Raw genomic sequence first — 13,807 nt, forward strand, 5'->3', positions numbered from 1 at the left:
CTCTTGGGTAAAGTCTTAAGAGCAATTAGAACTAATTAAACAGACAGGCTTGTCAGCACCTGAACAAGTGGAAAAAGAGAGCCAGTGACTTGGCTTTAGATTTTGAGCTGCACCCAAGTTAAAGTTGAATACAATTGTTTCTTCAGGAGTATGTGTGTGTTGAGCGGGGGGGGTAGTGTATATGCATGGGGTGAGAGGGTTTGTAATCATAGATACCAGGTCAGCTTTGTAATAAAAGTAAAAGGCATTCTTAGTTGCTTTCAAATTCTCTAAAAATAGCCGCACATCATTGCCAAAGCTAACATAGACAGGATTCCCATGGAAACCCTTTGGGCTAGAAGGGGTGGGTATTATTTTTTCCCCAGTTATTGGTTGAATAACTGTTGCCTATTAACATATCATTCTTCATAATGTAGAACTGTTATCTGTTGTCAAAACCGATGAAACCCTAAAGGCACCTGCTTATCTGGAATACTTATCTAAGGGGAAAACAAAGCACATCAATGACTTGACTTAACAGAAGATTTTCACAAGGAAAGCTTAACAGGAAAAAAAAGAAAAAGAAAAAGAAACACAGGCCACCTTGTTTCACATGCTGTGCTTATGTTTTCAGTTTTTGTACCTAGTTTTCAATTCCTAGTTGGAGTCCATCGTCATTGTCAAATTTTATTATAGTATTTCTCCCACGTATTTCTTAGTGATCATAGTCATGCTCATATACATCTTTTCACTTGGGGGAGTCCCTTTTTTTAAATGTATTTGTTAATTCTGAGGAACTAAGAATGTAAAGAACATAAGGTAAGCCTGTACTTTGACTTTGTGAAGTTAGCCGTTGGTAATGTCATTTTTTTCACTTTCAGATAGAAGCTTCAGATAGAAGCTATAAATATCAAAAATATTAAAAGCCAAAAATAATCAATCTATTGGTCTCTTTTCTCTTGGAATTTTAACATCTTTGGGAAAAAAATTTTGACAAAATAACTGTAAACTATCATTTTACAGATTCTGAGATAAGATGAACTAAATATTATCAAAGATTACATAAAGCAAGGATACAGTAAAGGTATAAAGATATTTTCCACATAATCTTGAACAGATAAAAATTTACTAATGTAATACTAATTGATAGTCATTTTATTGTTGCTCATGGCTTTATTCTTTGAGTTTTTTCTTTTTCCTTGAGCCCTCTTTCTAAAATGTATTTTTTTCAAGCCAAAAATATCATTTTTTTCCATATTGTAAATAATAATTAAATACACATATGATTCCTAATAACCTACCAAAACATGTCCATATATATCAGATTTAATCTATCACAAATATAAACATAAAAGTTTATAAAGTCATCATTTTTCTTTCAGTATTATTAAACATAACACATTATTTCATTTCCTTATCTGGTCAATGTCATTTGACCTATAGTTGTAAAAGATGCCTTTGAGGTTATTGCAATATGCATATTTTCTTGTTTAGTATTTATATCTTTAGATAAGCATTGACAAGGTGATGCAAAAACTGAAAATATTTCAGCTCACTATCTCCAAATGTATGGTGAAGTTGCATTTTAGAATATTCTTATCCTCAATAGGAGCTGAGTTAGCAACTGGAAACAAACCTTTGATAAGCAGAAGTCACCAAGATTCCTAGATAGTATCTGGAATTGTCCAAGGCTGCTGAAAAGGTCTGGTTTTCCTCCCCTGTCACAGGGGCAAGAGGCCTGTGCAGAGGAATTTGTGGGTCCCACACACACCCCTCTTCTTCATTAGAGCTGGACTCTGGGTATGTCCGGAAACCACTGTCATTCTTCCCAGCCTTATCTACAGGAGATATTCGCTATAAGTCAGGGAGAACCCTTTAGAAAAACACAGCCAATCAAAACTATTCGCTGGCATGCTGTATATGATGAATTCATAAAATCACACTAAATGTTTAGGGGAGGGGATATGAAAAATAGGGTATCAAAATCTGGAAAGAATGCTGAGGGTTTTTTGGTAACTTTACAGATTTAAAAGTATTAGTGCATGGTTTTAATTTTGTAAGAAAGCATAAGGAGGTTAGGAGAAATACAATGTGAAAAGCATAGGCCTGTGTTTAAACACAGCTTTGTCACTAATCAGTTGGATGACTTGGGGGTGTTATTTTTTTAATATTTTTAATTTGGATGCTCCACATCTTTTCACTGATGACATTTAATCATATGACATAGGGTGGGGCAAAGGTATGTTTACAGCTGTGAGTACTGAGCACAGAGTTTATCATTGTTTATTAATTATTGTATTTTCCATACAAACAACTGTGACTTACTTTTGCAATACACCCTGTATTTATTATTTATCATTTTAATCAGACATTAGCTTTCACAAGTGGTCAAGCAATGCTTGACACTGCAGAATTTTGAAAACATCAGGAACAAGAGGTAGTGTGCTGTCATACATTCTGGTACTATCAGAATGTATGAAAAAGCTAATTTAGATTAGCATCCAAATCTGGGCAGTTTTTCCTAAGCTCTAGAATAAATACAACCTATTATACAAATAAGAGGAGGATGTCACTGTGTTGTGAGTAAGTAAGTAACTAATGCTACACATTGCTTTTTTTTGAGTAAGTTGCAGTTACTGCTGTGTCTCAAGAATCAATTAAGGAAGTATATTAAGTTCATCCGTTTTAGTTAAATTTTATTTTTATGCTTTCTGCTACAGTAACCCATTATTGTCATTTGAATCTGATTTAAACATTTAATCTCATCTTCCCAAGATATAAAGCTAATTGGGTAGCACTGAACAATTTTAGTAATGCTTACAGTAAACACACACACACACACACACACACACACAACCCTACACAATTATAGTAACAAGCTGTTATCCAGAATCAGATCTGTTTTTATATAACAATAATAAATTTGTTTCATAGATGGTAGATTTTAGTTACCTATGAGCAATGTAATATATCACTTACTTATTACAAACATAAAAATTCTCCTTCAAATAAAAATATATCTTCTTATTTATTTTTCTGAAAAAGCATTAGTGCCCTGGGCCCTAGATGTGTCTCCGCCACAGTACCTTGAACAATGTTAACAAATCTCACATTAATTATTTTCTAAACAGGCCTAAGAGACCCACAGGCAGGACATATTGGCCTTAAAGGGAAGAGTTATTTATGATACACACTATCTGTGTAGACATTTGAAAGAAACAGTGTGGGAGTTTAAATTACAGGTCCAAGAACCTATTTTTCGTCTTTCTCCCACACATATACTCATCTCCTGTCATATTCTTGCCCTAAAGTTTGCAAATTCCAGTGTTTCTCAATAAACCCTTCCTTTAAATAAATGTATAAAATACCAATGACAAGTCATGCTTGGTGCCCTTCATTATCCTGTGTCAAGATTTTTCATATCTGACTATTTAAAATATAAATTCTTACAATTATAATACTTTAGTGGCAGAACAAATTATGTTATCAGAGGAAAGGTGTTCATTCGAATTCTGAGACTTCTAGTGTGAAAAGAAGCCTCCAGCTAATGTGTTCTCTGAATTCCATAGTTGAGGTCTGACAAAGTCAGGAGAGAGAAAGCCGAAAGAGGAGGAAGATGTATGGAGGAACATTTTCAATATTTCATGTTTCCAAGTAGTCCCTTGAAAGGTAATCATGGGCTGTTGTGAGAAAGAACAAAACATTCAGGAGAAAAAAGAAACCTGAACTGACTTCTGCTCTACTATATCCTTGTCTGTATCCCTGGAAAAATCATTTATCTCTTTGCACTTTAGTGTCTGTCTCCATATGCAAAAGCTACGGAATAATAAGAGTGCAGAAGAAGAGCTTCCTGTTGTAAAATGGCTCTGTAAACTCTAAGTTACTGCACAAGTAAAAGACCTTATGATCATTATTTTGATAATAGCTACCTAGAAGAAAATCTCAGTCACTAGAAAACCAAGCCACTAGAAAGGCTTCATGTGCTAAAGTCATACACAAAACACTAAGCAACTGCTATGAGCATGTGACTTCTAATCATGAGGAAACACCCTGCTAGGTTAATTGGAAAAATTTTCCCAATTAAAAATTTCACTCATTTTAAATGACAAAAATAAAAGTAAAAGAACTGTATGAAACTTTACAGAATATGTTCCTCTAACTAGAAATTGGTGTTTGGTATCAGATAAGATGGAAAAATATAAACTATGCAATGCAGCAAATAAATATGAAGCATCTAGTATGTGCCAAGTACTATACCACGTGCTAAGGGTTCTGTGTTGAACAAAGCAAGCACACAATTCCTCGTATCTTGAAGTTGATATTTTAGTTGAGGAGGGAAGGGGAAGGCAGACAATCAATTATCAATAAATAAGAAGAATATCAGGTCAAGATAAGGGCTACACAGAAAAATGAAACAGAGCAATGAGAGTAACTGGTGTCTACTTTCCACTAAGTGGTCAGGAAAGTTTGTTATCACATGGTGATATTTAAGCTGAAGTCTATGTGACCAAAAATAAACCAACCCTGTGAACACTGAGGTATGAGTGTGAAAAAAGGCCCTGAAAAATGGGAGTGAGCTAGAGGTGCTTGTGAGCGCATAGGACTGGAGTGCACTGGTCAAAGTGGAAGTGTGGACTGAGATAAGGGGAAATAGGCAGAAGCAGCTCTTACCTACCTTCCTATACCACAAGCAAGAGGTTTGGATTGGACTGTGTGTGTTGGGTTATATTTGGATTAGATTGTATGATGAGTCACTGCTGGAAGTTTAAGCAGAGAATGACTTGATCTGTTAGCCTATATAAAACATAATGCTATCTGCCCTATGGGGGTTAGACTATAAGAGGCAAAAGTGGAAGCTGAGAGACTCCTTACAAGGGAGATTATTGAATTGTTAAACAAGAGACCAAAGTAGCTTAAACTAGGATAGACGTAATAGAGACATTTATTCAGTTATTCAACAAAATTTGTTGATGACCTACTATGTGTCAAATCATGTTCCAGACATTGGGTGTGCAGCAAGGGTCAAAACACAAAACCTGTCCTCACATAGTTTATATTTAATGGAAGATATAGACAATCGAGGGGAGTGATGAGTGGTGAGACTATTTTAGGTAAGCTGGTCAGGGAAAACCTCTGATCAGACATAAATGGAGTGAGGGAACAAGCCTGGAGAGGGGAGAACTGAGGCACAGGAAGAGCAAGAAGGCTCTAGAATGGGAATGTGCTTGGAGAGTTACAACAACAGTATGGCTGGAGCACAGTTGGGTAGGAGGCCAGTGGGAAGATCAAGGTCTGGGGGCTAACTAGGGCAAGATCATGCAAGGTCCGACAGGCCATGGTAAAGAATTTAGATTTTGTTTCAAAATTTATTAAAAGCCTTGAATGGTTTTGGAGAAAGATTTTATATTTTACTTAATTTAAATAAAATTTTATGTTTATTGATTTTAGAGAGAGAGGAAGGGAGAGAGAGAGAAAAACATCAATGTGAGAGAGAAACATCAATTGGTTGCCTCCCATATGCATCCCAACAGGGGATCAAAGCCACAACCTAAATATGTGCCCTGACCTTGAGATCAAACCGCAAACCTTCTAGTGTATGAGACAACTCTCCAACCGATTCACAACAACAGGGCAGATTTTATATTTTAAAAAATTATTCTGGAGGACAGTAGGGTATATTGAGGCTCTCTGTGTTTTCTGCCCAATTTTTCTATAAACTTTAACCTGCTCCCCAAAAATTCTATAATTTTTTGAAAACTAGATGATTCTGAAACTGACACATGGAAGGAGACTTGACTTGGGCTGATGAACACACAGTACAGTGTACAGGTGATGTGCTGTGGAATTATGCACCTGAAAGCTGAATAATTTTGTTAACAAGTGTCACCCCAATAAACACAATAAAAAGGAAAAATAGGGGGAAAAGCTGTAATCTGCAAAAGCTACCAACTATATATAATATCCAAGAAGCTAAATGAGACATATATCAGATGTATAGGAGAAAAAACTATGAAACAGGAAAAAAAGTATATAAAATAATACAAAATAAAATGAGTAATATTATTGAGTAAAAAAAGAAAAGAATTACTATGACTACTATGATTACTATGTTTGAAAAAAGACAAGGTATGTGGAGTAGTGGAGAGGAAGTAGAAACACCTATTTGGAAACCGTTGGAGTAAAACCAGTAAGAGATAATGGTAGCTTGGTTGGGTTGGTAGGGGTGTAAGTGGTGAGAAGTGCTTGCTTTCAGGATATAATTTGAAGGTAGAGTCTTCAGGATTTGCTAAATCGTTGGGTATTGGGTGTGAGAGTAAGAAGCCAAGAAAATGCCAAGGTTTTTATCATGAACAATTAGGTGAATTTGCTGGAGATGAGAGTGTGAAAATATGGAATGTAAAGAGTGGAGACAAAGTGCTTGCTTTTAAACATATTAAGTTTGAGATGCCTATTAAGTATCAAAGTGGAATTGTCTAGCAAATAGATGTATATGTAAGTTCAGAGTAGGATATGAAACTAGGGATATAAATTTGTGTTATCACAGCATATAGCATGAAGATAGTATTTAAGCTATGGAACTAGGTGAAATCGCCTAAAAGGTAAAGGTGGATAGAAGAGAGAAGAGAAAATGAAGAGAATTAACTTAATATGTCTTTTGAAGACAGAGCTACAAGAATTTGCTGGTGGATTAGAGAAAGGCAACAAGGTTAAATTATTGACATGAATAACTGTGTGGATAATGGTGTCGTTCAATGAGTTGAGGAAGACTAGGGAAGGAGCAGCAGTACATTTGTAGGGAAGGAATCACAGTTGTCTCCTTCTGGCATATTACATTTGGGATGCTTGTTAGACATGTAGAGGAACTTGTTAATTTGCAATAGATTTTAAAACCAGGAAGGGGTGATATCAGCCAATGGTGCTAAGACAACTTAATAGCCACATGGAAAAAAAATGATGTTGAACCCTTACTTCATACTATATACAAAAATAACTCAAAATGGATCAGTACCTAAATATAAGAGCTAAAACAATAAAGTTCTTAGAAGAGAACTTAACTGTAAATTAGTATGACCTTGAATTTGGCAAAGGATTCTTAGATATGACACCAAATGCATGAGTAACAGAAGAAAAATACATAAACGGGACTTTGTCAAAATAAAAAAATATGTTTCAAAAGACATCGTCAAGAAAGTAAAAAACATAATCCACAAAGTGGGAGAAGATATTTGCAAATCATATATCTGATAAGGGTCTAGCACCCAGAATATGTAAAGAACATTTACAACTCAATAATAAAAGGACAAATAACCAATTTTAAAAAATAGATAAAGGATCTCAAAAACATTTCTCTAAAGATGATATAAAATGACCAATAAGTACATGAGAAGATGTTTAACACCATTAGCAATAAGGGAAATGCAAACCCAACAACGAAATACCACTTCAATTCAAGTGGGATACCTATAATTTAAAAGAAAAGGTAAATGATAATAAGAGTTAAGGAGGATATGGAAAAATTAGGATGGCCATGCACTGCTGGTGGAAATATAAGATGGTGCAAGCACTTTGGAAATCAGTCTGACAGTTCCTGAAAGGGTTTAACATAGACTTACTATATAACCCAGCAATTTCACTCCCAGATACAGTATACCTAAGAAAAATAAAAATGTATGTCCATGCAAAAGTGATTATGAATGTTCATAGCAGAATTACTCATAATTACACTAAAGAGGAAACAACACTAATGTTCATCAGCTAAAGAATGGGTAAAATGTGGTATAAATGTTGTATAATCCAGCAATTAAAAGGAGTGAAGTACTAGCACATGCTACAATTTGGATGAAACTTGAAAAGGGTATTACATCACAAAAGACCACATATTGTATGATTCTATTTATATAAAACATTCAGAATAGGCAAATCTATACAGACAGAATGTAATTAGTGAAGAAAAGCAGTAATAAGACTTAGAGGCAAAATCAATAAAATTGAAAAAAAATTAGTGAAACCAAAGTTGGTTATTTAAAATAATGAAAATCAATAAGCCTCATAATTCACACAAGAAGAAATAGATAATCTAAATGCCCTGTATCTATTAAAGAAATAGAATTAATAATGAACTAATAGAAATAAAATAAAAATAATAATGAATTTTAACAAAACCTTCCAAACAGAAAGTTCTAAGCACAGATGGATTCACTGGTGAATTCCAAACATTTCAAAAAAATTATATCAGTTATCTCCAATCTCTCTCACAAAACAGAATAAAAGGAATACTTCCTAGCTTATTTTGAGGCCAACATTACCCTAATCCCCAAACTAGACAAAGGTATTACAAGAAAAGAAAATGACAGATCAATATCACTCATGAACATAGATGCAAACTTTCTCAACAAAACAGTAGTAAATTGAATCTTCTAATGTGTAAAAAGAATTATACACCACAACCAAGTGGAATTTATCCCAGGTATGTAAGGCTGCTTTAAAAATCAATTAGTGACCCTGGCTGGTGTGGCTCAGTTGGTAGGGTGTTGTACCAAAACCCAGTAGATTGAGGGTTTGATTCCTGGTCGGGGCACATGCCTAGGTTCCAGATTGGGTCCAGACCAGGGTGCAGATAAGAGGCAACCAATGGATGTTTCTCTCTCACATTTATGTTTCTCTTCCTCTTTTTCTTTCTCCCTTTGCCCTCTCTAGAAACAATATGCATGTTCTTCGGTGAGAATTTTAAAAAATCAATTAATGGAATCCTTCATATCAACAGGTTAAAGGAGAAAAGTCACATGATTGTATCAAAAGATGGAGAAAAAGTATTTGACAAAACCAACACGCATTCATGAGAGTGGATTAGTGATTGCCTAGCACTGGTGGGGAATGGAAAAAAATACAATAAAAGTTGAAAAAAGGAAATGGAAAATCAAAGCTAAAAAAATATGTTTTTAAGGTGATGAAAGGTTTTCAAATTGATTGTAGTGATGCATGCACAACACTGAATATATTAAAGACCATGGAAGTATACACTTGAAATGAGTGAATATATGATATTTAAACTATATTTTATGTTACAAAAAGTTAATAAAAAATGAGAAAGCAGACCAGCAATGCAGTGGACAGTGAGCCTGAAGAGGGATTAGTGAAGGCATTTTCATGGGAGCTGAGAAGAGTGGGTTTCTAGAAAGGGGGAATGGTCAGCTGAAATGGATGGAGAAGAAAAAAGGAGGTGAGGGAAGGAAGATAACTGCTTACAGCTTCTTCAAGAAATTTTGCTTAGAAAGTAAGTAAACAAATGGGACAGAAACTGGATTAAGGTAAGGTGACTTGTTTTAATTTTTTGTTTTATTTTCTTTTGTTTTAGAGCAGTGTTGTTCCTTGATATTATTGTTCTAGTACAAAATGAGAAATTGATGCTACAAGAGGGAGATAGTGGATGATTTCCAGAGCAGTCTCTGAGAGAAGGTGGAACCCATAGCCTGGATAAAAAAGGAATGAACCTTGAATAGGAGCTGGGACCCTTTAAAGACCCCACATAATTGGAAGGAAGACACAGAATGGGTACAAATGAGTGATGCTAGTTATGTAAATCCAGTTCATGAGATTTGTGGGCTTTTTTTTTTAGAGCTGCCTTGTTGCACACGCACACGTGCATGTGTGTGTGTGAAATTTCTTTCAGTTGTAAAACCCAACTTTTGGTTCCCTTTCACCACGTTTCAATCTGAGACTATCCCACGTGGTCAGATTACATTTATACACACTTCACTGTCTGCTTCACCCCTGGAGCTATGTGTTAGGCTTCAGCCAACAATTCTTGCAGTGTTGGAGGAGAAGAAAGCACTTCATCATCTGGAAGTGAATTACTCCCCAAATAGCCCGCCTTCTATCCCTGGTCCTAGCCAGGACCTCCCTAAACACTCCTCTTCTCCAAATGCTTTTCCTATTTCTACTCATAGCGTGATCAGAGAAGGATGAGCTACCAGAGAAAGGGCAGAATGGAGTAACATAATTCAAAAGTAAAATAGAAATACTATGGCATGTCAACACATGGGTAGAGAACAAATACATATACTTTTAATTTTGTTCATCTCTTCAAAACTGATTTTTTATTTTTGAAAGTAAGATAAAGTCAACGGTATAATGTTTAATGTTATGTACATAATAAAAACACAACCTTTAAGGTAATAGACGTGTTCTGAGTTGTTTAATAAAATTACAAAGTACTAAATAAATCTAATAGTAATCAAATCCAAAATCATAGATACATCATAAAATGCATTGAGTTGGCCCAAAAGTTCGCTTTTTTTCCCCGTTAGATGGCTCTAGTAGCGCTTAGTTGTCTCTAACTTCATTAGGAACAATTTTATTAGAGTGTATTGTGACAGCTGTCATCCTATCAGTATGCATTTAAAAAAACTTATTAAAATTGGTGGATTTTTGTGTAGCCATTTTAATGTTGAATATGAAAGAAAATATGCAAGATTTCAGCATATTATGCTTTGTTATTTCAAGAAAGGTAAAAATGCAACTGAAACACAAAAAAAGATTTGTGCAGTGTATGGAGAAGGTAGTGTGACTGCTCAGACATGTCAGAAGTGCTTTGCCCACTTTTGTGCTGGAGATTTCTCGCTGAATGATGCTCCACAGTCAGGCGGACCAGTTGAAGTTGATAGGGATCAAGTCAAGATACTAACTGAGAACAATCGATGTTATACCATGCTGGAGATAGCCAACATACTCAAAATAACCAAATCAATAAAGTTATTGGTGAAAATGAAAAATGTGCTTTTTATTTTATGGAAAAAACCATATGGACTTTTTGGCCAATTCAACAAAATGCTATTTAGTTTCAAAAGGACAGGCAGGTATAGTTCTGGAGATGACCGGCAAGCAACACCTCCAAAGACATTGGGGGACCTGCTCACCTACTCTTCTGCTTTTGTGTTAAAGACATTAAAACATCAGTAGATGATTATGAGAAGTTTTTGTGATGACTTGATGTCTGAGGAAAAAGAATGACAAGGAGATTTATTTCAGGGCTTTAAAGGGAATGAAACATGATAAAACTAAATATTATATTCTTTGAAAGAAACAAAATACAATGATACAAAATATAATCTTCAGAGCAATCAGTTTAGTTTTTAAAAACTCAAAGATGACCTGAATTATTTTAAAATCAAGAACATTCAGTATGAAATCAATAGTTATTTTAAGGAAAAAGGAACCATCATTCATAAATGTGGGTTAATTTCATTTTCTACACTTTCAGTGTACTCTGTTGCATGTTACAATTCTTGTGTGTTACTGAGATTTATTTAGTAATTACATATGAACATCATGGAAAAAACTGAACTGAAAATATGTACTTTAGGACATTTTTGTGCATATACTCAACAAATTCTTAATATTCACCCTGAAAGGAACTTCATGCCTATAATTATTGATACCATATTTTGATATAAAACTTGAAAAACTAGATTTCATGTTGTTATTACCACACTAAAACTATTTTTAAATAAATGTACAACCACAGAAAATATTTCATTCATTTATTTATCCACAAACTCCTATTTCTTACTAGTGTGCCAAGCACTGCATCAGGAATTTATATATTTATAAGTTTGTCTATAAATATCCGTAAGTACAAAATTCTGTCAACCTTCATGGAGCCCTCAGTCTAGAAGCAGGATGATAAGGGGATTATAATCAAAGAAAGGCAATACACCAGATGTATTTACTGAAAGAGGTTTTTGCACACCTAGAGGAAGAACAGACAAAGGTTGGGCAACCTTCCTGGAAACGTGAACAGGAGATGAAGGAGGAAAAGCTTTGCTGCATGTCCCAGAGTTATGTGTGGCCAGGAGCTAGGGGTTACTGGGGGGACAGTGACAAGAGCCAATCTCCAAAGGTGAGAATGGCATTTAAGGCTCAGATAAGATGGGAATGTATTCTTTTACTCTAAATCAAGAAAATAACAAGTTATATACTTTCAATTGAGTTAAACTTACTTTTTAAATAAAAAGATCAAAGAATCAGGTGTTTAACCCATTGGGAAAACAAACTGTTTTCCAGTAATTTAAAAATGGCTGTTGGTGGTAATGTGATTAGTAAATAGAATCTATCTTTTTAGACTTCATTAAAATGGAACTTATGGGATTCTGGTAACAGATTTATTTAATAAATCCTGAGAGATGAGAAGCTGCAGAGGTAGGTGCAAGGGAGTAGAGGATGGATCCATGGACAGGAAATTTAGGAAGAGGGAACAGGAGCTTCGGGAGTCCCTGAACTATTTTATACAAAACAACTGTGTGTTTGTGCGTGTCTGTTTTCTGGGGAGGTCATCTACAGAGTTCAACAAATTCCCAAATGATTTATGACTCCAAAAAGTGAAAGATCTCTTGCGTTAAAATATAAATTTATTTTGGCCCTGGCTGGCGTAGCTCAGTGGATTGAGCGCGGGCTGTGAACCAAAGCGTCGCAGGTTCGATTCCCAGTCAGGGTACATGCCTGGGTTGCAGGCCACGGCCCCCAGCAACTGCACATTGATGTTTCTCTCTCTCTTTCTCCCTCCCTTCCCTCTCTAAAATAAATAAACAAAATCTTTAAAAATATATATATATATACACATTTATTTTATATATGATAGACTTTTGTCTAATTCAGCATCCTTATTATTCTCAATTTTTGAAAAAGATTGCACTATGAAATTTGAACATAATTTAAGTCTTTAGATACTTTATCTCTGAAACAGTTACATTTTTAAAATTCTTACATATATTTTAGAGTAGTCATTGCAAAAAATACCTTGCTATAAAACATCATATACAAAATCACAATGTCGGCTGTACTCTATAATCACCATGGCAACAGCATACCTGCTACAAAGTGCAAGGAGGAGAGTCTTAAGGCTGATTTTTGAGAAGGATAATAACTGACAAATTTTAGAAACTAGACAGCAGTTTATAACACTTGTACATTATTCATTGTAAATTGTTGTGGTTTAATATACTAAGTAGTAAAACTCCTTTTTTATTTTAGTAAAATAGGCTTCATAGAAGTGAATATTCATAGCCTATTAATTGTTACTTGCTTGGTTAGAAGACATTATTTCTTTTAAAATGGTTTCATTGAACTGTAACATTTACAAAAAAATAACAGTGTATTCTCCCCATGTCCACCATTCAAAACACTGAGAGATTTGAGGGAGAGTATTTTCCTAAAAATTCTGAAGCTACCAAAAACTTTGTCTTTATTTAAAAGATAATGTTTGCACATCCACCCACTACACCTGAATTGTGACAGTTACTCTACAGTATAAAACAAAAAGATTAAAAATTGAACTACATTGTCAAGGATCTATTTTATTTCAATGTCACAGGTAACCTAGATTTTAGTTTATCAATATGCACTTTTAAATACACATATTATTGAATATATCAATAAACAAAAGTATAATGCATAGAGACTATTCATTAGCCTTAATATTTTTAAATTTCAAATTTATATGTGAAAATTGTATGTTTTTAAAAGAGAAGCCTTTTTTCTACCTTCGTAACCATAAAAATTTTTTGGCAGAAATCAATGTCAAACTTTGTAAGATGCATAGGGACATACTCAGAACCAAGAAGAGCTGAGGTCTTCTGGTGGATTTGCATTACAAAATGTAAGACCTATTATAAAACAATAGCATTTAAGATAGTGTAGTTTTGGTTTGAGGAAGAACAGCAATACATCAATGCATAATAGTGTGTTCAGAAATAGACCCATACACACAGATTTATGACAAAGATCACTCTGTGGTGCAGTGGAAAGATTTTTTTTCAATAAAAGCTGCAAG

The 13,807-nt window shown here is 34.5% G+C and overlaps 1 protein-coding gene across 3 annotated transcripts in view; it reads left to right on the top strand.

Annotated features, from left to right (window-relative positions):
- Positions 1-13,807, top strand: part of KCNQ5 (potassium voltage-gated channel subfamily Q member 5) — a 502,003-nt gene that overhangs the window by 128,275 nt on the left and 359,921 nt on the right. The window lies entirely within an intron of this gene.

Source organism: Phyllostomus hastatus, unplaced genomic scaffold (assembly GCF_019186645.2).
Source record: "Phyllostomus hastatus isolate PE091 unplaced genomic scaffold, TTU_PhHast_1.1 phas_contig_40, whole genome shotgun sequence".
Taxonomy (NCBI): domain Eukaryota; kingdom Metazoa; phylum Chordata; class Mammalia; order Chiroptera; family Phyllostomidae; genus Phyllostomus; species Phyllostomus hastatus.